The sequence below is a fragment of the Mizuhopecten yessoensis genome, unplaced genomic scaffold, assembly GCF_002113885.1.
Source record: "Mizuhopecten yessoensis strain PY_sf001 unplaced genomic scaffold, ASM211388v2 scaffold5547, whole genome shotgun sequence".
Lineage (NCBI taxonomy): Eukaryota > Metazoa > Mollusca > Bivalvia > Pectinida > Pectinidae > Mizuhopecten > Mizuhopecten yessoensis.
In genome coordinates, this window is record NW_018406103.1 from 1,371,761 (window position 1) to 1,396,960 (window position 25,200).

General features: G+C 36.5%; 1 protein-coding gene across 2 annotated transcripts in view; it reads right to left on the bottom strand.

Annotated features, from left to right (window-relative positions):
- LOC110450915 (zinc finger protein 236-like) overlaps positions 1 to 25,200 on the bottom strand; it is a 216,763-nt gene that overhangs the window by 82,291 nt on the left and 109,272 nt on the right. Inside the window, exon 1 of one of the 2 annotated variants that reach the window (XM_021498714.1) lies at positions 7,383 to 7,540. The exons of the other annotated variant lie outside the window; for it this stretch is intronic. The gene's annotated coding sequence lies outside the window, so the exon portion shown is untranslated. Of the gene's footprint in view, positions 1 to 7,382; positions 7,541 to 25,200 lie in introns of those variants that run through there. 2 annotated transcript variants of the gene reach the window in all.

Consider the following 25,200-nt stretch of genomic DNA (forward strand, 5'->3'; position numbering starts at 1 on the left):
TTGATGGTCTGGTTTATACAGGTTTTCATATTCTAGTGTCCAGATTGGACAGGTGATATAGTATATAGTTGGACCTCATTGATGGTCTGGTTTATACAGGTTTTCATATTCTAGTGTCCAGATTGGACAGGTGATATAGTATATAGTTGGACCTCATTGATGGTCTGGTTTATACAGGTTTTCATATTCTAGTGTCCAGATTGGACAGGTGATATAGTATGAAATGGGACCTCCTTCATTTTCATGTTTTCAGATTCTAGTGTTCATATTCACACCTGAAAACCTATAACGATTGATGTTAAATCCCATTGAGCCATGGATAATTCATCCAAATGTAGTAAAAACTCTATTACCTGTAGTTATATAGTTTTGAAATTACCCCTATTGGCCTCAGACCTTAAACCCAATAAGGAACCCTAACCTTCATTTTATACAGCAATGAATCCTATTGGCTTATAGTCATACTTCATGAAAAAAATGTTATTTCTGAACCCCCCCCCCCCAATTGAGCCTGAGAAATCTTTTCTCCGGAACTTCAATAATTTTCACAAAAAAACATTGAACCTCCGCTTTTCCTTTTCTACTTTCAGGAAAGTTGCATATTTAATTTTGACATTAACTACCCGTCTTGGCTAAGGGAATGCTTCCTACCATATTGTCAAAATCTGTTTAATTATATTTAAAGATCCCTGTCCCACTGCTCTATGGTTTGTCCTATATATACAGTTACCTCCCCTTAATTTTGTTTTGAATATAACTGTAGCACAGTTGGACCAGCACATTTCTGTAAACCAGGTAGCTCAGTCGGTTTGATTGATAATATAGCAATCTGAATTTCCGGGTTCAAACAAAAATCAAAACTTTTCACATTCAGAACACTGTTGTTTGTAATATTCCGTTTATTTCATCTTAATTACTTTTTTATGACATACCTGCAAGGTATGGTTTTCTTTTCAGAAATAAAGATTATTTATCAAAGCTATAGTCACGCCAGGAAAAATAGCTTCCAATGCATAGCTATAGTTTTCGACAGTGGTATGGGGATCCTTAAAACTAAGGGCTGTGCATTAACTGGTTCACCCCTGAAATTTCATAATGAACTATTCCAACCTTTGAATTAGAAGAGTTCAAATGTGTTTTCAGGGGTGAACGAGTTAAAGCATGCAAGCTGACATACTGGACATTGTACTCTTTAATCCTCAATATTGATCACCATGTCAAACTTTTATGTCACAGTATTATCTAGCCAACACTATGGGTGTGTCAATGATTACATCTACCGTTATATCATACCAACATGAGACAGTACGTAAAATCGACACTGCACATTTATAAATTGGATGCATAATTCTAGCTACCCTGGAGTTTAGACTTCCGGTTAAGAACCTCGGAAAAGCCTCGGTTCTGACTCCAAATTCTACACAGAACTCATTTTTTTATCTGGGGGTTTTGGTATCCCCAAGGTTTGCAAAATGGGGGTACTCCAGCAGATTTTGGGGGTTACAGGAATGTATTTTCGGGGGGGGGGGAGAACCAACTTTTGTTGTCTAAAAGGATGTCATATTAAAATAAAAACAATGAGAATTATCATATTCAGCATTTGTTTTCCTTTTGCATCTAGCCTCACTTCTACTTCTACAGGGTACTGACCAACTTCAAAAATTTAGAGATTAATGTCAGAGAAGGGTTTAGATGGGAATTAAGAGGAAAAGTTTAGACAGGAGGAATTTAGTTTATTTTTGCAAAGTGACGGTAGAGGCTTGATTTGAAAGAGTTTGTTGTCAGGCTAGATACAGTATCAGGAGGGAGTTTATTCCACTCGGATATAGTTGGAGGGAAGAAAGTTTCTTTCTAAACAGAGTTTTGGAGAAAGGAATTTGGAAAGAGAGCTCGTTTCTCTAACAGGGGGAATAAATCTGTCAGATTTCGCAACTGCAACTTTATTATAAAACATGGTAAGACATGCATCTCTTCGTTTATCTGCCTCAAACAATTGAATTCCTCATGTTATTTGGTTTGATTTTTTTTTCATATTTTTTATTTTGCATTGGCAAGTTTTCGGAGTGCCGATTTCTCCAGGCTTACATTTATAAGCGCCGTCTGTTTGTTTTACTGTGGCATCAGAGTTGGTCAATTATTTTGAGAAGTCTCTTGTAAAGAGGTGTCCAGTGTGAAGGGAATTGTCATCAACGTAATGTATGCTTGTTGCTTTGTGTGTAAATGTGCTGTTTATAACAAACAAACAAAAAAAAAAAAAATATATATATATATTTTACAAATTTCTGCCCATGCAGGTCACGTGACTTAAGGCAGTCAAAATCTGTACCGGATTGATTTGAAATATGCGCGAATCATGCACATTTCTGCGTGAATGGTAACACTGCTACACCATTAAGGTAAATTAAATTTCCCTATCCCATGTACATCCCTTAGCGAATATGAGAGACTCTATATTATGTGCTCAGGAGGCAGTGAAAAGGTAACATTCTGCACTGTTCAATTGAAAGTATTACAACATCTGAACATAAAAAACTTTTAATCAGTTGAAAATAAAATCTAATATAAAAATGTTTTTTCATATGTGTGAGGAAACAGACAGATATGTTGAAATTAATGGAATATGGAAAAATAAAACCTCCAAAAAATGGTCAATTCTGCATCAGGGTCTTCCAGTTTCACAGCAGACCCGAAATGCGCTTTTAAGATTTTATCACAGTATGTGAATTGGCATTAGAATATGCTGTGCCTTGTATGATAATGAACATCAAATATGCAAACACGTTTGTCATCTGGCACATTCAATAAATCATCGAAAAATCGTGACAAGCAAAAAATGTGATCTGCCAGGACTTTGAAAGCTGTTAACAGTTTTGACCTTGATATCAGCCAGCTCTGCTTTTGTATTTAAAAAAATAAATTGTTAGAATTTCCATATGTTCTATTGACTTCAGTGGAAGCAAATATAATCAATAAGAAAATGGATATTTCGTTAAAACAACAAGCTCACATCAGCAGGAACACCAGGAAAGTTTCAAAATATTTGCCCAAGACCTTAAAAGTGTATCACATATAATTTATTTAACCCTTTCATCCCTCGGTAACTTTACTAGACTCTACCAAACATTTATCTGGATGAGTCCATTATGGTTCACAGTGGTGAAAGGGTTTATCAACTTTGATATTTTTAAGTTTCATACCAGCATTCTTACAGGCCAAATGTCATCTCCTCAGACCTTTTTGCTATTTAGGAAAAGCTGTTATATAAATATTTTAACAGGTCTGATTCCTGTGATCTTGAAAGTAGGTCAAGGGAATTTATTTGAAACAAAAGGCCCTTTGGGCCTCCATCACTCGCTTCGATATCTAAACAATCCCGTCAAAATATTCTTATTAAAAGCACTATTACAAATAATTCCACATTTTCGAAGCTACCTCTCAGTAATTTGGGGGACAACACTTTTCTTTCATATGAATTTGATATCCTGATTCCAAAGATACTTCATAGCAAATTTGTTTATGAAACAATCACAATTGTTTTTGTTGTGACCCAGGGACTATTTCAGTCACCAAAGGCGGGACCTTGAGACAAATTCTTGTAGCAAGAATGTACCTTTTCTTTTTCATACCTTGCAACTGTAATATAGAATCATGGGAAGGGGGTATCAACTGTTTAAATGCCATGACTTTGGTATAGAGTCCCCAATATGGGGCTGGACCCAGGGGCCAACCTTAGCAGCACAACTATGATCTTCCTGTCCATTAATTGCATATATATATCTCAACTGATTATGTTGTTCCCAGAATGGGGCTGGACCAAGGCGTCAATCCTGGTAGCATGGATGTATTTGTCTTTTTATGCCAATTATGTATGGGGTTATACAGTGAGAATCTGTATCGTTTTTAACTTATTCCAACCTGAAGACACATTTGAATTCTTCAAATTCAAAGGTTGGAATAGTTCATTATAAAATTCCAGTGGTGAATAAGATAAAGGTACAGCTGTTCACCCTTAATAACTCAATTGGGGTCAAACCCATTCAGCCAAAGGGGTCGCATCCACTTCAGTCATACAAAATAAGATCACACGTTGTATTGTTGATATCTCAAACCAAATATAGTTACAATCTGTGCAACAGTTTAGTAAGAGTAGGATTTTAAAACCCAAATGCCCTAAATTAAGACTTTATACCTTACCCCTCTGGCTTCAGGGGAGACAAATCCATTGTTTAAACATTGAATTCCCTTGCCCAAAGGAAGCTCCAGAACAAGTTTGGTTGTTATTTGTTCTATTCTTAAGAAAAGTAGGATTTAAAAGGTTACCTTAGTTTCCCACAATGACTCCTGTCCCTTTGCTGCCAGAAGGACCACACTTGCCATGCATACAACACTATAGCCCATGGATGCTCCAAATTAAACATGGTTAAAAAGGAGTTCAAGTTATCAAGCTCCTGTGGAGCATATTGGACTCATCCAGATCAATGCATGGTAGAGTTGACTTAAGTTACACAGGGGTGAAAGGGTTAACATTTAGCTCTACATATGATGATCTATAGGTTATTAAGCTCTTTGGACTCCTGTGTCAGCTGTATTTAGCTCTAAAAGAAACTTATCTGGTCAACATCACAACATCAGAATATCTCAGATTTTACCATTCAATTTCATAAAAAAAAAAAAGCATTTGAGAAAAAGAAATTCTGATCATATCTATTTTTTCCTATGACAATAAAAGTCTAGCAGGATACATCCTGGGGGGTAGAAATTTGCCAGAATAACATTTAGTACTTAGTACCAGAGTCGTGATGAAATCTGTAGAGTTGGTAAGAGCGTGAAACCAAAATCAGGTCCCTAAAGACGATAGCCTACTTCGTCCGCACTAGAATGTTATTAATCTTACTTTCTTTCTATGGAGCTCTCCTGTCTTGAAGTTAAAGAAAAATCAATACTTACTTTATGGGTCAGATGTATCAAAGTACATTTTGGTTTAACAGGGAAAAAAAGATCACCCAACAATGTCTAGAACAGCTAGAAATGACCAAAAGCAGACAAATGTATAACACAGCTAGAAATGACCAAAAGCAGACAAAGATTGCGTGCAGACGTTGTGCATTTATATTGCTGCAAATATTTAAGGCGTCTTGTCATGCCGACAGATAACTCTACAAAAATAAGTGTTAAACAGACAAAAAACATAAGAAAAATAAGAACAAACATGATTTTTTTATGAAAACATGCATAGCTTTTGTGAAAATGTGTTGAAATGAAAAAAAAAAAAATATTGCATAGTACTCAACTCCTTTTTTTGAGAAAAAGGGGAATAAATCTGCAAAAACGTTTCAATATGAAAAATACATCACACAGTTAATAACTATTCATCTTGCATGCCGACAAAGTGAACATAGTTTCCTGATAAATGGATTAACAGTCATGAAAGTCCAAAATCCAAGCAAGCGATTAATGACATAGCATTGCTCTAAGCTTTATTGATCTTTAGAAGAAGTTGTTCGAATTTTTTTTTAAATTGTGTTTCTGTAACCTTGGAAGAAATACACGATAATTTATTTGAACTAAGGCAAGCTACAAGTAGGCCAGGAATCATAACTCAAAGCATTATGGGTATGAGCTTAAAGTGATAACCTTTTTTTATCTATGACTCTTTGGTATAACACTGGGGTAAACACAAGTAATTTATACAGATTACTGTGTCAAATTTATTATTATAGAGTATTCTGTCAACTGCAGCATAACCAATCTTCGCTATAATTTATGTGCCACAAACCTATTTTAGAAAGAAGATGATGACAATAATATTTAAATAAAATAAATAAAATAAATAAAATAAATAAATAAAAATAAATATAAAATAAAATAAAATAGTATTTATTTATTTTAATAATATTTAACATGTAAATGAAACAAGCTACACGACTTGCTTGGCAAAATATCATTACTTTAGACCATATGAATGCTTTAAAGATTTTAACTCATCAAATGTGTGTCACAAATGTTCAAATCAGCTCAAATAATGGTCACTAGACATTCGTTTTCTACACATTTTGGTGCTTTCTAGAGCTGCCCCTATCGGGCCCCGTCCCTCTGCTCTTAGGCAGAGCCACACCCTTCATGTATTCGAGAATTAATTCAATTCATTCAGGGATGCTCTACACTAATTGAAGATTAACCCATTCACTCCTAAAGTCACATTTGAACCTTACCAAATTTAAAAGACTGAGCAAGTCCAGTTTAAATATGTAGGGGTGAATGGGTTAACCCACTTAGGTAATATACATATAGCCATAGCTTGACAAAGGGACCAGTCGGTCTTGAAACGTTGCGACACATTTAATACATACATTGTTTGTGTAAAAAGTAAAACTTTGATATCACATATTTCCAAACTGATGAATCTTATGGAAAACATTCTTTAAAGATTTACCACAATTTCTCTTAATTGACCCAACCTTCCGACTCCAGCAGGCAACACTGAATTTCCTTCATCAGAACTCGGAAAAAAGTCCTTTAAACATTTTCACTTAATTAATTTCTCCTATTTGACACCATTTAATCCCCTGCCATCAAACCTGCAATTCATACTAGCGATAACAATAGGATATATGCTATCTGACCCATTTACTTGTAAATTGTTCTAGGGTTAAGGCTTAAGCTATCTTATATATTGTGTTAAAGATATATATACTACCTTACACATTATACCTGTGATTTGTGTTAGAGTCAAGGATGAATGCTAACTTACACATTATACCTTTGATTTGTGTTAGAGTTAAGGATGTATGCTACCTTACACATTATATGTTTGATTTGTGTTAGAGTTAAGGGTATATGCTACCTTACACATTATACTTTGGTTTTGTATTTGAGTTAAGGATGTATGCTACCTTACACATTATACCTGTGATTTGTGTTAGAGTTAAGGGTATATGCTACCTTACACATTATACATATGGTTTGTTTCAGAGTTGAATTTTTCCCTATCTTATACATTATATCTGTGATTTATAATAGAACTACATAATAATCCATAATTACATGAGTTATCTCTTTTACATTAGACCTCTTTTAAAAAGGAGGTCAAGGTAGAAGTATAGTAATTTAACACATATATGCATATCCCATAATTGTTATTTTTCAGTAACTACATACCTGCTAACCTCTGAATCTCCCAATGGGGGTCATGAGGGTTTTTTTAAACTGCAAAATGTTAAACATTTTTTTTTTATAAGACAACAACTAGCAATGGTAAATATTTACTTTTGATTACAAAGGCTGAAATATTTTGAAAACTGAAAATTCAATTAATATTTTATACGTTTCATCATACTTTTATGCATAGTAAGTGATCAAAGCTACGTAATGATTTTACTTACGTGTCACATTATCCCAGACTTGTTTCCCATTAACTTTGTTTGTGCCACGACCATCTAACCTTTTATGCTGACCAGACTTTAACCATCACACTTCCACAGCTAGGCACCTGCACGTGAAGACACCCGCAGTCACGTAGACAAATCCGTCACTAAGCCCATAGATCTACCTCGACAAGAAATTCCCCGCAAGCAATGTGCTGCATGCTGACAAACTCTGCAAGATCCTGCACAACTAACGCTACAGATGCAGCAGCTGTGCAGTAGTGAAACCTTAGTAACGCGGCTAACGAAGAAAGCTCACAGAAAATACAATATAACAAACAGAATGTAGGTGATAAAATTCATTGCAGAGAAGTAATATGATTAAAACGGTCACAACAGCTGATGTCTGTCAGACTTATAGAATCAATATTGAATATTCATCACCGAGATATTATCAAAATAGAAAATATTTCAAATACCTTGCACAATATGTGGTAGCGTTGATTTTAAGATTTTGTTTATTGCACTCTGTCAGAATATGTATGCATTAGGGCAATGCTGCAAAAAAGGAAACATTTCAAATATGCTGCACATTTTTGCAGTCTAATTGATTGATACTGTAGAATATTTGGTACGTTTTCCCTGCAGAAGGTGACTGGCTGTATATATGTATACATGCATGCATGTAAAAATTGACAACAGCCTGTTTTTGCTGCAGTGTACAAGTTGTGCTGATCTTGGAATTCTTGAGAAGGTTTTAAAATAAATCAATATGTTTCATGTTTCCAAGTAGTATGAATCATTTTCCACATCTCACTTAGAAACCTATTGTTAGATAAACATGAAACAAAGTGGTCGGGAAGCACTGTGGATAACGCACTTGCCTTTCACCAAGGAGGCCGGGTTGGATTCCCCGATCGGACATGAACAGGTATATGGCCCTGGTCACCTGCCCGACCATGTGGGTTTTCCCTGGATACACTGGTTGCCTCCCAAAGTAAGACCCCCAACGTGCTTACATCCGGGCCAACAAGAGAGATTAGTATACAGTTGTAAAAACTTGTGTCATAATAGTTGTAAAAATAAATAAAGTTTATAAATTATATGATAACAAGAGGCCCATGGGCCTTAACGGTCACCTGATATATTTATACAGAGAATTGATTTTGTTTTTAACATGAACAGAAATACTATCAAAGTGACAAAAAACAATAAAACCACCTAATTTAATATCTAGCATACAGATTTCAGACTAAAAAGTATTTGAAACTAGCACCTCTGATTCTAAACAAGGAAAATGAAGAAATTTTAGCACACCGACTCCTTTGAACCCCACCCTACAGCCCTTTGGGGTAGGGCTGGCTCAAAATTTTCAAAGTATCAAACTGTCAACTCAAGGTTATAATTCCAAAAGTTATTAACATGTAATATTCAAGGTATCATTTGCCTTATAAACCATAATAAATTTTGCGCCCCCTCCTTCCCCAGGGGGTAAACGTGAGAACCTAGGGTCATAAACCTTAACACCCTTCCATCTATGAAGAGAATTTGATTCTACCATATCTGGGTCTTGAGAAGCCGATTTTTGAAATTTCAGTAAATTCAACCCTTTTTGGCCCGACCCATCAGCCCCTGGGGGTCAGTCAGGGCTCATATGTGCATACTATCAAACTGCTACCTAATACTGATAATGCTAACCCAAATTGAATTACTTCCAATGGAAATTAAACAAATGTTGGTCCAAAATGTGATTTCCCTTTATAAACTATAGTAAAGTTTACCCCCTCCCCAGGGGGAAACGTGAGACCCCAGGGTCAAGAAATTCACAATTTTGGTAAAGCACCTTAAGCCCCTTCCATATATGAAGAGTATTTGATTCTACCATATCTGGGTCTTGAGAAGAAGAGTTTTGAAATTTTAGTCAATTCAACCTTTTTTGGCCCCGCCCTCCAGCCCCTGGGGGCTTGGGACTTAACCAGCCAATATTTTTGTTGACCTTTTTCCATGGAAGGTCCCTGCAAAATTTCATTGAAATTGGTTCAGGGGTTTTGGAGAAGAAGATTTTTGAAATTTTAGTCAATTTGACCCTTTTTGGCCCCGCCACTCAGGACCTTTGGGGCTTGGGACTAAACCGGCCACTATTTTTGTTGACCTTTTTCCATAGAAGGTCCCAGCAAAATTTCACTGAAATTGATTCAGGGGTTTTGGAGAAGAAGATTTTTGAAATTTTAGTCAATTTGACCCTTTTTGGTCCCGCCCCTCAGGCCTCTGGGGGCTTGGGACTAAACCGGCCACTACTTTTGTTGACCTTTTCCATGGAAGGTCCCTGCAAAATTTCATTGAAATTGGTTCAGGGGTTTTGGAGAAGAAGTCGAAAAGGTAAATTGTTTACGGACGCACGACAGACGACGGACGACGACGGACAAAAGGCGAAAACGCAATAGGTCACTTGAGACTTTGTCTCAGGTGACCTAAAAAGTAGTCATGAGTAACGAAAATTCTTCATCTACCAAAAATTGTTTATGACACTATTGTTTAATCGATGTCATGTTTTACAAACGAGTCTGGCTGCGTGTAGGAATTTTGTTCTATGATCATGTGCTTGCTAACTGATATGAACACAGTTTCAACTGTAACTGAAACTACTGTAAAAGTAGAATTTTTTGCGGTGAGTAAATGTTCTTTTTTTTCACGCCGAGTAAACAAGTGCAAAAATATCCACATGCAAATATACAGGATATTTCTGTGGGGATGACATTTTCGAGAGTCAATAACATGCTGGAGCGTAAAAATCACCAGCGATAAGAAACTTCATAACCGTGATGTGGTCATGATTCATACACATAAAGAGTTATGATGTTTTAAATAAGTTCTATCACACATTTAATAGTTTAGTTGATGACTTGTTTAACAAAATACATAACTTGCTGCTGCTCAATATGCTGTCATTAAGCCTATTCGTTTGACTATTTGAACCTTGATATGCCGAGTGACCCGTCTACGTCTAAAACACCGCGAATAGTTAGTTCCTTCACATGTTTGATCGCGAAATTATAATCTGTGCAATTTTTTTTTTTTAATTTTGGGTTAAAATCATGAAAATTTAAGCTAGCATAAATAACCTGCTATATGGTATATACAGTTATGCTGTATACTGGGAAACAGTCGCCAAGGCAAAATCCATATTCGCCCAGTGTAAGTTTCGCCTTAGCCATTTGATGACAATGCTTATCATATTGTCGTGCACATGGAATATTCAGAGAAAGGGTTTTTTGTCTCCTGCCTACACAACTCCAACAAGTATAAAATGGTCTGGGGGGATGTTACGGTATGTGTGCTGTAGCATTCTAGTGAGGTTGCACTATAAATGATACCATTGGAACACGGTCCCACTACAAACAGAACACAATACATCTCCAGCACACACACAGGCGTACACACATAGCAAGGGAGATGATAGCCAGGTGGCATAGGACTAGTAGTTAGCGCCTGATAAGGCAGCTCCTGAGAATTCCTCAAAAATTGTATTGATTAATGTATATGCTAATTGTATTAGTTGTATATCTATATACTGTAAAGCGCTTTAGAGTGGCTTTTAATAGCTGCATAGAGCGCTATATCAAATATTGTATATCATTATTATATTATTATAAAATGTCCCCGTATACAGTATATTTATTCCACTTATTTTAAAATTTCAAAGGCAGAACTTCAGGATGCCATACAAAATCTATAACATTCTTGAGCCTAAGGAATTCTGAATGCAGTAAAATTGTACAACATTATACATGCAAAACAGAAGTGTGACAATAAAGGACTGCACTGCCAGATCCATGTCACTTTTGTTATTTTAATAGCGATATAATAGAGAGGCCAGAACTCGGAAAGTCACGATCCCCACTCACAAGCTGGTATTCATTGTACCATTTCCTGTGGCATGTGACGGAGTTATATGCGTCCTTACAGATTTGTGCAATTACCATTAAAATCGTGCCATCATTTTTCTGGGTTACCTTTGACTTTCACATGAGGTCTCCAAACTTTTTGTGATCACCCTCAACATAACAATAAATGATGAAGAAAGAAAATCAATAAATTCTTCGCAACATCTTCTTACTTTTTTTTAACCATCAAATAATGTCTGCATGCCCTTTCACACAGAATCTTCAATTCACATGTACATAAAAAGAAAAAGAAACAAGAAAGTGCTAAAGCTGTTTTTTAAAATTTCCAAATAAGGTCTGCATGCTTGACATGAGAAAACCCTAAGAAAAGAAATGAATAGAGNTTGACCTTTGTCCATGGAAGGTCCCTGCAAAATTTCATTGAAATTGGTTCAGGGGTTTTGGAGAAGAAGTCGAAAATGTCAATTGTTTACGGACGCACGACGGACGACGGACTACGACGGACAAAAGGCGATCGCAATAGGTCACTTGAGACTTTGTCTCAGGTGACCTAAAAATGTGGGTATACAAAAACTAAAAATCTGAAAATAAACAAGGGCAATAACTCTGACTAAACTATTCCATACACAATTGTTGGAACTAGAACTAACCCTTTCACCCCTATCTAACTTTAGTAGACTCTACCATGCATTGATATGGATGAGTCCATTATGTCTACAGTGGTGAATTTAGGGTTAAACTAGAAATATGTCAGAGTGAAATGAATGCCACTCATGCACTTATCTTCAAATGTTGTAACAAACACTATTTTTAATTATACATCATATTACGTTAATTGAAGCACAACTTATTAACATCATTTGTATTTATTTTAGTGTCAGGTCTCTTCCTGAAAGTATATGCACCCTCCCCAATATGACCCTGCAATTCAGCCATTCTGATTATCATCCCTGTATTTTCCAGCTGATTTCCTTTTTAACAGTCCAGTCAATTTGTTGATGTATTGAACTTTACCTTGTCATGCTATTGATTTTGTTACTACTGTACACAGGGAAATATTCCCTGTAGTTTAATTTTCGCCTTTTTCTTTCGCCCTCCATAATGAGGTGAATTTATCATCACAGCAAATATTCATAAATAACATAACATACATAGTAAGTAAATGTGAGGAAAGTAACCAACACTATATTGATTTTATTGGCAAAGGGCGAAAGTTTGACTGGGTGCAAATTTTAATTGCTGGTAACAACGATCTCAACAAATACCTTTACTTTTTTGTACATAACAAGGAAAGAAAAAACAGTTTTAAATTCTTCTACCTTGTCATAAAAATGTTTTATGCAGCACCGAGTTATGTCAAATACGTCAAAGTTAATAAAAAGTAATAAAGGTCTAAAACACAAGATTTATTAACATCCTGTCACTTTGGATGGAATGAAACAAATTTGGANTAAAAATCACAAGACTGGGACAAGTAGAAATGATACAAATTCATCGACACATTTCACCTTTTAGTGGCACTAGAAACATTTTTAAATGGCACAAAACCGCAGAACTTGGCCAGGCCCTTAAGGCATTTAACCCTGGTACCAAGTTTGAAGAAAATCGGTTAACATTTGTTGCAGTTATTGCACGGAAACGGCAGATGATGACGTTCTTTCGTTATTCAAGGGGCCATAACTCCACAAAATAAAGTCTGCTGAAAGTTGCACAGACAGATAGACAGACAGACGCAACAGTGAAATTTAAAAAGCCGCCATTTTGACTCCAGTGCATAAGTTTGTGATGTCTTGTACTTGTCCTAGGCTTGACGTCACAATTGGAACAATTAAAACTTACATCCAATCACCTGGCTGATAGGCCATATAACTTGGGTTAATACGCAAAAATATATGACATTATTCAGTGGATAACACAGCACATTATGTGATAAATACTAATTATGTAACATAATTATGTGGAACCTTTTATTTCTTATTCTTTGGAAAGTAAGCCAAAACAAAACGTCGGAAATATATCAATTTTTGCCTAAGACCTGAGACATAAAAGATTGATTAAAGTTACTTAACATTAAAAACGTGTCACTTGGAAGGTTGTGAAAAAAACCCTGAAAGGTATAAAAAATAACTAATAAAGAGAGTGTGGCCTTTGGAATTATGCCCTCAGGGATAATATAAACTCAATTTGTGCAACCTGCTTTGAACGAACATAACAGGTGTCAAATCCTGGATACATCAATAGTACTTTTCTACAAAACAGAAAAGAATTCTTCACCTCCTTCTCCAGGTCTTCACCTCCTTCTCCAGGTCTTCACCTCCTTCTCCAGGTCTTCACCTCCTTCTCCAGGTCCCATGAGGGCTTTACATTTCTAAGTGAAGATTTCGCAAAATTCTATTCTAGGTAACCCTACATGTCACCGAACACTAGATTTGAACGTACCCTCAGGTACGGTTTCCAAAATGTTACCTACAGCACAGGTAGAATTACTTGACAGATGGACATTGACGAGGAAAAACTAGCTCTAACCAGGCAATGATATGGGGATCTTGCTGCTACATATCACTCAATACAACATGGCCTCGTAAGACAAGTGATTTTTCAGGCTATGGTAAGTCTGTCTACAGGTGGAACGTCTCTCAAATGTCTTTAAGACAGTAAGTGGTCTCTTAAGACATGTTAATCTCTTAGACTGTAAGCTGCCTCTCAGGACAAGTAAATCTCTGACTGCACTGATCTCTAACAAAAAAAAATACACAAATTATCACTCAGAAAAAAGACATATTTCAAAAAAGTGGTTTCTATGACTACAGAGGCCCCTCTAAAGCAATGTAGGTTGTTCAAATTACATATCGATTTATCAATCACTGGCTGTGGTTTCTCAAAATAGGTTCCTTCAACAGCTGTAACCACTCAATCAGACATATGGTTTCTTCTCTGACAGCAGTCTGGTTTCTCCGAACAGGAGGTTGCTCTCACAGCAGGGACCTTTTAATAAGATGTGTTTCTTTTCTGACTGCAGTGGTCTCTTAGAACAGGTTTCTCTGACAGCAGTGACCTCAATAAAACATAGTTTCTTCTCTGACTGCAGTGGTCTCTTAATTAGAACCGGTTTTTCTGTCAGTAGTGACCCCTCAATAAGACGAGGTTTCTTCTCTGACTGCAGTGGTCTCTTAATTAGAACAGGTTTCTCTGTCAGTAGTGACCCCTCAATAAGACGAGGTTTCTTCTCTGACTGCAGTGGTCTCTTAATTAGAACAGATTTCTCTGTCAGTAGTGACCCCTCAATAAAACATAGTTTCTTCTCTGACTGCAGTGGTCTCTTAGTACAGGTTTCTCTGACAGCAGTGACCTCAATAAAACAGTTTCTTTTCTGACTGCAGTGGTCTCTTAGTACAGGTTTCTCTGACAGCAGTGACCTCAATAAAACATTGTTTCTTCTCTGACTGCAGTGGTCTCTTAGAACAGGTTTCTCTGACAGCAGTGACCTCAATAAAACAGTTTCTTTTCTGACTGCAGTGGTCTCTTAGTACAGGTTTCTCTGACAGCAGTGACCTCAATAAAACATAGTTTCTTCTCTGACTGCAGTGGTCTCTTAATTAGAACAGATTTCTCTGACAGCAGTGACCTCAATAAAACATAGTTTCTTCTCTGACTGCAGTGGTCTCTTAATTAGAACAGATTTCTCTGACAGCAGTGACCTCAATAAAACATAGTTTCTTCTCTGACTGCATTGGTCTCTTAGAACAGGTTTCTCTGACAGCAGTGACCTAAATAAAACATTGTTTCTTCTCTGACTGCAGTGGTCTCTTAGAACAGGTTTCTCTGACAGCAGTGACCTAAATAAAACATTGTTTCTTCTCTGACTGCAGTGGTCTCTTAGAACAGGTTTCTCTGTCAGTAGTGACCCCTCAATAGGACGAGGTTTCTTCTCTGACTGCAGTGGTCTCTTCTCTGACAGCAGTGAACTTTCAATAAGACATGTGGTTTCTTCTCTGACTACAGTGGTTTCTCAGAACAGGATATTCCTCTGACAGCAATGACCTTTCAATAAGACGTGGTTTCTACCTCTTGCAGAAGTATTTTTTCCATAAGACATTTGGTTTCCTCTCTTAGTGTAGTGGTTTCTCAAAACAAGATGCTAAATTCTCCCACAGTAGTTAACTCACAATAAGACATGTGGTTTCTTCTCTGGTTGCAGTGGTTTCTCAAAACAGCAAAATATTTAGACAGCAGTGCATGACCTCTCAATAAAAGGTGGTTTCTTTTTTGTTTGCAGTGAATTTTCCGACTAACATAGTCTCAAAGACATAGTTAATGGTAAATCAGGACAGGACAGGTGATCTCTCAGACTGTAGTGGTCACTAAGGAGAAAGTTTTATAGAACTAGACTGTCTTTTGGTATCTCTAAGTACATTGAATAAATGAAAAACACACACCCAAACATCAGTTGTATGCCGTATATTTATCTTGTTAGTAAACCTAGACAGTATACTTCGGTTACATGGACGTCAAGGCATATCACTGTCCAATTCCAGCCATTTAGATTTTTTTATAATGATCCGAAAATCCGCTCGTTATTCAAGGGACCTTTTGCGAGTGAAACATGTCTACAGTGCCAGAGGAAGACTAGTTCATTCCCGTGGTTTGTGCACAGCTAATAGAAACTCAGAAACAGCATCTGTGTGCTTGTGGCTAGAAAAATTACAATGTCACATGGCACACCTACTGTCTGGTCTCCATAGATTTAAGGCTTCACCATGTTAACGAGACAATATTCTTTTTTCTCCTCCTTCATTGTATAATGAAGATTTTATTTTTTAAATCTACACTGACCTATATAGATCAATTCAAGGATGATTTTTTTTTCTGTTCAAGGTTTTTTTCTTCTTATTTTCAAATAAAATAGCAAAATGCTGTGAGGTTGGCTACATATACCAATGGGAGATATAGCAATATACTGCGAGATATATCATATATCAAAGAGACATCACTGAAAAGGGCAAAAGAAAATCAGTAATTTTTCCAAAAGGGCAAAAGAAAATAGTCCTCAACCTGTCACATCTCTCAATCAGTCAGTCTTCAAACCTGTCACATTTCACAATCAGTCTCCAAACCTGTCACATTTCACAATCAGTCTCCAAACCTGTCACATTTCACAAAGTAATTTTTCCAAAAGGGCAAAAGAAAATAGTCCTCAACCTGTCACATCTCTCAATCAGTCAGTCTTCAAACCTGTCACATTTCACAATCAGTCCCCAAACCTGCCACATTTCACAATCAGTCAGTCTCCAAACCTGTCACCTTTCACAATCAGTCAGTCTCCAAACCTGTCACCTTTCACAATCAGTCAGTCTCCAAACCTGTCACATATCACAATCAGTCAGACTCCAAACCTGTCACATATCACAATCAGTCAGACTCCAAACCTGTCACATATCACAATCAGTCAGACTCCAAACCTGTCACATATCACAATCAGTCAGACTCCAAACCTGTCACATTCACAATCACTCTCCAAACCTGTCACATTTCACAATCAGTCAGTCTCCAAACCTGTCACATATCACAATCAGTCAGACTCCAAACCTGTCACATGTCACAATCAGTCAGTCTCCAAACCTGTCATATTTCACAACGGTCAGTCTCCAAACCTGTCACATATCACAATCAGTCAGACTCCAAACCTGTCACATATCACAATCAGTCAGACTCCAAACCTGTCACATATCACAATCAGTCAGACTCCAAACCTGTCACATATCACAATCAGTCAGACTCCAAACCTGTCACATTCACAATCACTCTCCAAACCTGTCACATTTCACAATCAGTCAGTCTCCAACCCTGTCACATTTCACAATCAGTCAGTCTTCAAACCTGTCACATTTCCCAATCAGTCTCCAAACCTGTCACATTTCACAAAGTAATTTTTCCAAAAGGGCAAAAGAAAATAGTCCTCAACCTGTCACATCTCTCAATCAGTCAGTCTTCAAACCTGTCACATTTCCCAATCAGTCTCCAAACCTGTCACATTTCACAATCAATCAGACTCCAAACCTGTCACATTTCACAATCAGTCACTCTCCAAACATGTCACATTTCACAATCAGTCTCCAAACCTGTCACCTCTCTTACCCTGTCACTTCTCCCAATTGGTCAAATCTCTTTATCTGTGAAATCTCTTCTACCATCATGACATCTCTAAACCTGTCAAATCTCTAAATCTATCAAAAATCTCTCAACTTGTCCCATCTGGTGTACACACTTCTGACCCTCTCCCACACATACACACAACATGGAGTTTTCTGTCCACAGCAACATGTACACGGTCAGCGCTGCACCCAGTGGCTATTATTGACCATGTGTCAACAGCTAAAGGATTGGCAGATCAATGTCTGGTCTGCACCCTCTACTGTTTGATGAAATGATATATTGCCTATGTATTTTCTCTGGCCAACTTGATAGCACACAAGCAAATTGGTGGTTTTCCTCTTTATGTTTCCCATGCCACTAAAATTAACCCCGACTAAATTCTATTATTGTATTTGTAAGTAAGAAATCAGAGATAGCTTGATTATGGTCACATAATTAAGTTTTAGAAATTCTTGTTATCGTCTTGTTCATCTAAACAGAACAATACAGACCCATAAGCTTCTTGTGATATAAATATTTCCTTAATTAATTGTGTGAAGAGTTTATTTATGAAAATATTGACTTCAGGTCAGGTGAATACGGACGTTTATTTCTTCAAAAACAATCAAAACAAACTGTATAAATGTCATATCCAGTTTCTCATTTCATATCTAGTCTGTAAATTAACTTGTCGCAATGTATTACACCACAATATTCACGTTTCCCTTGCATAGTCCTAAAATAAACCTACCAACCAAAAATGTTGTTATTATCAAATTAAAGCAAGGATCATTATACGCAAATATTTTCTGATCGGAAACTGTTCTGGTCTTTCCGTCAAATTGTTTGAGTAATTCTGAACCCTAATTCTTGATGTAGCATCAAATTCTAACTACTGTATAGTTGTTGAATTTCGCAGGGGTTAAAAATAAGCGATTTTGTGTTCAGAACTAAATATTCGCATTTAATTCTAATTTTAATTTCGCTAATCACAATTTCTGTAAGTCTTTTTTGGAACACCTCGCAAAGAGTTCTAGGTGCTTGTAACTACTTTCAATGAACAACCCGACATCGTTACACGACACAAGTGTAGACATATGCGTGTAAGATTACTTATTAATGTCTAATTTCAATTCATGTGTTAACTTTTTTATATAGTGTACTTTTTTCAAATCAATGTTTTGACCTAGTAGCCTCACAGACGCGATATCAGCATTGGATGAGTGCAATCATTATTAACTCATTCACCCCTTAAGTTTAATAATGAATTATTCCAACCTTTGAGTTGGAAGAGTTCAAATGTGTCTTCAAGGGTGAATGAGTTAACTAAATGCTTTAAGGCTCAGTGTTCGAATCCCAGTATCCCGTCTTTTCGTAATGCCGAGTTATCTGCTCTTGTGAGCAGGTATTGATTGTTACGTCATTTGTTTGCGAGACTAACGTCATAATTTTTGGAGAAAACAACGTAATTTTCTCACACAAACTAATGGCGTAACAATCAATACCTGCTCACAAGAGCAGATAACTCTGCAGTACGAAAAGACGAAATAGTCCTTCTCAATGTTTACAATCAGAACACTGTTGTGGAATTTTTTCCATCTCTATCACTTTTCATCAAAGTCCTCCAAGGTTTATAGTCACGCTGGCAAATTTGGATTTCAGTGCTTACAGTGATACAGGGATTCTTACCTCATTCACCCCTGAAATTCCATAATGAACTATTCCAACCTTTGAATTGGAAAAGTTCAAATCTGTTGTTAGGGGTAAATGAGTTAACTGGACTATTATAATAGAGTTATAAAAACTAATCTTTTTGGACTATTGTTACAAATTCAGTTTTTCACCTTTAGCAGATAAAGTTGTTTACAAATAGAGTCATGGCATTTCAGTGAAAGGAATTCAATTTTTACCGTGTCAATGTCATATTATCTAAAGACAGGATCCCACTGTTTTTTGGTACTTTTAAAAACTAGTGTCGTGTTTTCTAGAAGTTTATTGCTCACTGTTGATCAATTGTCTCAATGCTATTATCTAAAGATGGGATCCCACTGTCTTTTGGCATTTTTAAAACCTAATGTCATGCTTTTCTAGGAATTTTTTAACTGCTTTCCAATTTTCTCAACATCGTTACCAAAGATGGATTCCTGGATTTTTTTTTATATTTCTAAAAGGGGTTGTCGTGCTTTTCTTGTATGTTAGACATTGGAATTGACTAAATAACATATAAACACTGAAGCAGCTGCATTGCGATACATTACAAATTACCATCCTTAGCTCATTCAAATTCTTCCGATTCAAAGGTTTGAATAGTTCATTATGAAATTTCAGGGGTGAATGGAATAGTTCATTATGAAATTTCAGGGGTAAATCAACTAACTTATGGCAAATGGTTTTATGTGTGGTTACAGAACTACATTTTCACGAAATGATTGTCAGGACAATTCCTATAGAGTGAATTGAACTACATAAATGAGTGCAACCATTAACTCATTCATCCCTGAAGTTGCAAAATGAATTATTCCAAACTTTGAGTTGGAAGAGTTCAAATGTGTCTTCAGGGGTGAATGAGTTAAGTAAATGCTATAAGGCTCAGTGTGTGCTACCCTTATGTATGAGACAAGAAGACTAGTTAAAATTCTCACGTACATTAATAAAAAGAATCTTGCGGTCGCATAACGGTAAAATTTACTGGCTTTGAAGTTTGGTGTCACTTCTTTATAATATTCAAAGGACAGGTATTAGCCTGCTATTGGTCAGGGTTTTTCACTGGAGACCAATCAAATAGCTATCCGCGCTCCTTCAATTTTGCTATGACATATTCCAAGGGGTGCAGAGAGCGAAAGTGAGCATAAGCCCTGGATATCGAGGATGGCCTTATGTTAGCTACGTTTACTCAGAAACTGATTAAGAAATATCCTCCACTGGTGATCCCTTTGTAAAGTTTAAAATTTCTTTGATACTTGAAAGTTACCATAATGCTTTACAATTTTCAGCTAACGAAATATTGCCCATGCAGATCCACCTTTCAATATTGAAGGGGGATATTGTTGGTTGTCTCCCCTGAAGTAAACCCTTGCTTAAAGTTTCCCCCGAGGCTGATATCAAAAGCAGAACCCACTAACAAATCAATTTAATTTTTTTTGACCCTATGCAAAACAAACTCATACCTTAACTAAGAAGTTAACTTTATACAGTATAAAATTCAGCATTCTAGACCCTAAAAAAGACCATATCTGAAAAATCTGAAAATAGGCACAATTAAATGAATATTACCAATCTGACTTGAAAAATCCTGTATTGAGGCTATATCACATTATTATCTCCCTTTGATGCTTTTCACCTTTATTTGCCCTTGCTGCTGTCCACTTTTTATCTCTATTTGTTACTTTCCCCTCACTATTTATTGCCTCTTCTTTCTTTGTTATCTCCCCTTGATACTTTTCTTTTGTTATCTCCCCTTGTTACTTTCCCTCTGTTATCTCCCATGGTTGCTATCCCTTTGTTATCTCTTGTTTTTGTCTCCCTTTTTTATTTTATTTTGTTGTTTCCCCCTCGTTATCTCCCCTTGCTCCTTTCTCTCATGTTACCTTCTCTTAAAATCTCCCATGATGATTTCCTCTTGTTATCTCCCCTTGCTTCTTTCTCTCGTGTTACCTTCTCTTAAAATCTCCCCATGATGATTTCCTCTTGTTATCTCCCCTGGTTGGACTGCTCTTTATTAGCACTTGTTATTTCCCCAAGCTGGTCTTCCTGTTATCTTTGTTGGTCTACTTGTGATCTCATTTTGTCATCTCCCACAGTAACTGTCATTGCTGGTCTACTTGATTGTCTCCCTTTATTGGTATTATGTTGTTGGTCTAGTATATCTCTCCTTACCATCTCTCATTTTGTGTCCATTTTTTTTTTCTCTCGGTTCCAGTTTACTTTTAGTATGTCCCCAAATTGGTATTAATTATCTTCCCGTTTTGTAAAAAAAAATTGTCTTCTCCCCCTGTTGGTCACACTTTTTATCTCCCCTTGTTATGTCCTCTTCTGGTATAGCCTCCCCATTCTCACCTCCGTTTTAGATCTACTCTTTTGATCTTCGGAGCTGCCAACCTTGGAGATTCAAAAATTGTGATACTCAATACTTGATGCAACAAATATTCAGCAATTCTGATAGATTTTCCAGGTTTTAGCCATATGTTTCAAAAGGAAACACCCCATTTTTGGGGATCCAACCTGGATATGTTTATGAGTTATAGTTAACAAATGCTATGTCATGTTAATTTCCTTGAGAAATCACAAAATCATACATCATGCATATGTATTTCCATTTGCAGACTTAATAATGTCTTGACACTTCTATGAACACTCATGCTGAAAACTTCTCGACAAAAATTTGGTTTGGTTTAATTTTGTTTAATGTCCTATTTACAGCTAAGGTCATTTAAGAATGTGCCTCCATGTGTGTAATGTATTCGTGCTTGCTTGTTTGTATGCAGGTGTGCTTGCCTCCTTGTGATACCGGGGATCTGAGACCAACTTCATAGTGCTATTTTACTGAAATGCCATGCTGAAGGCACCAAGCACAGCCTTCCCCCCGGTCACATTATATCCAAATCAGCACCTTTTTCAGCCATGTTTACTTCTTAAAAAGGGTATTCTCATAGACATAAAGGCCTTGCTAAAGCCTATTTCTACCCGAAACCTAAATATGTGATTTCGATTTATGATTACAATAATAAAAATTTACATTGTTACCAGTTTATGGCAAATCATACAAACAAAAAAGGAAAAGTCTTTTTTTGTTTTTATGAAATTGCTATTTGCATGCATGCATCTCCCCTTTATATCATCCTTCATTGGTCAACCTTTTATTTAACCTTCCATTGATGGTCTATTCTTCTTATCCCCTTGTTACCTCCCCTTGCTAATGATTTACCCCTCTAGCTTTGTTGCGAACAGTGCACATGAATGATGTGTAATTGTGCTAAAAATTGACAGCCTATCTGTTATCAATTAAACAATTTATACTGCTCTGCACGCTCCTGCTACAGTGCTGTAAAGGAAGATAGATGAGCACATCCATTATAAAGCCTACCAAATATGTGGCTATCAATATGCAGCTTAAATTAAAAATATTTTGTAAAACTGTTTTAGATTGCTTAAACTTTGGTCTGGTTTCTTCATTGATTATCAAAACAATTCCGCAGATTCTAATTTCAAGTGCAGAGTAGAGATGAACAACAGATTCAATATTAATCCTTTTCATATTGCGACATTTTTATTTTCTCCTTCTTGGCTCCTTTACTGCGTGAGAATGTATTACAAATCAATAACATTTCTATTTGTAGAAGTAATTTTTATAACTTGCACAAAACCTTAAAAGTTGAAATATAAAACCATAATGTAACTGAAGTATAATGTTAAAACCATTTGTCATGACTACCGATCGTATTATTGTCAAATCAAAGAGAGGCTGTGTTTTATAGGTGTCAAATGTGCCTCAAAGATTGGTTAGATCGGTCTCAAATCACCATGCATCGTATCGAAGATGCGCTGATGGCATTTAATTAATCAAATATGAAGATCGGAAAATTGTAGTAGCCGAGTCTGCAAAATGCTTTAAACAGTGCCAAAATGATAGAACACTGTTTCAAATGTCGCAAAATTTTCCAAAGTTCATTGCTCTTAAATTTCAAAGCAGCTAAAGCTGCAACATGGAAAATATTATTTTCGACTATTCTACTTATGCACACGTGACATTAACTATCGTAACACAACATAAAACGTAGTCAGCCGGAATCTTTACAGCCTCAGATCCGTTTCTCCTGGAGGTCGTTACGTGTACATTACGATTCTACTTCCACAAAGATGTCACTGCATGTGAATTATGAAGACACAGGTTACATGAATTTGATCCGAAATTGCACTTTACTGAATTACATAAGTACCATTTGGAAATAACTCAATTTCCTCAGTAAATCAATTTTCCAATCTCCGGTTAATAGAAGAAATAAATATTCTTTACATTTCTATGCAATCCATTTCCAAGGCCAAACTCAGATGTTTTATTCCTTGAAAACATATCATTTTATGTGCGTTTAAATGGAGAGTATATTTAATGGCTTCCTGGCGAATACCAAATGTATTTAATGGGTATATCAGAATACCAACATTTTTCATGTGTGTGAGGCCTGGGTGAAAAATGTTTATATATTCATCGCCATTTTGAATGATTTGCATTTCTACCGTTTTTCTGCTATTAGCTGGAAATATTTGCTTCAAAAGATGTTATCAATTGTGCAGTCTAGCAAGTACCATCCTCGGCACTCCAGGGGTTGCCTCACTCTCGCTCGCAACCCTAACGAAACTGAAGGCTCAGTGTGCACCACCTTGTTGATGAGACAAGAAGACTAGTTCGATCCTTTGATGAACATCAAAAGAATCTTGTGGTCATGTACATGTAGAAATTGACATGGTTTGAAGTCGGGTGTCTCTCCTTTGTAATCTTCAAAGGACAGGTATCAGCCTAGTGACTGGTCAGTTATTGTTACCTGAGACCAATCAAACAGCTACCTTCGTGCCTTCAAGTTTGCTATGACATATGCCAGGGCTGCAGAGAGTGAAAGTGAGTGTAACCCCTGGTGTATCGAGGATAAGCAAGTATCAAATTGAATGTAACAATTACATACAAACAACCACTTATTCTAGTCTAGTCTAGTCTAGTCATTTTGATGGAAGGCCAGCCACCACTTTTCCAGTTTTCTACCCAGTGTTGTGGATGACATTTTTCCTAATTTTATTCTATTAATGACCATTCAAGTTCATAATCAAGGAGCTTTTAGCTGATAGAAAAATCATGGATGAAAATGAAGCAAGACTAGGCTTTGTTCCACACAAATATTTCAAATCTTCTTCATGTTCTTTTTTATGCTGGTGTACGTATGTAATCACCTGTATTATCTCCCCTTGCTGGTTTTCTCTTTTTGGCAACCATTATTACCTACACTTGTTATTTCCCTTTGTAAAATCTCTTTCTGTATGCCCTTTTATTTCATTCTTGTAAGTCCTCTCTCATGATCTCCCATTTTTATATATCGTCTTGTATACCCTTTTATTTCCTCCTTGTTGGTCTTCTCTTGTTATCTCCCCTTGTGGTATCCCTTCTTGTATACCCTTTTATTTACTCCCTGTTGGTCTTCTCTTGTTATCTCCCCTTGTGATATCCCTTCTTGTATACCCTTTTATTTCCTCCTTGTTGGTCTTCTCTTGTTATCTCCCCTTGTGGTATCCCTTCTTGTATACCCTTTTATTTACTCCCTGTTGGTCTTCTCTTGTTTTCTCCCCTTGTGATATCCCTTCTTGTATACCCTTTTATTCCCTCCTTGTTGATCTTCTCTTGTTATCTCCCCTTGTGGTATCCCTTCTTGTATACCCTTTTATTTACTCCCTGTTGGTCTTCTCTTTTTATCTCCCCTTGTGATATCCCTTCTTGTATACCCTTGTATTTCCTCCTTGTTGGTTAACACTTGTTATCTCCCTTTGTGATATCCCTTCTTGTATACCCTTTTATTTCCTCCTTGTTGGTCTTCTCTTGTTATCTCCCCTTGTGGTATCCCTTCTTGTATACCCTTTTATTTACTCCCTGTTGGTCTTCTCTTGTTTTCTCCCCTTGTGATATCCCTTCTTGTATACCCTTTTATTCCCTCCTTGTTGATCTTCTCTTGTTATCTCCCCTTGTGGTATCCCTTCTTGTATACCCTTATATTTCCTCTTTGTTGGTCTTCTCTTGTTATCTCCCCTTGTGATATCCC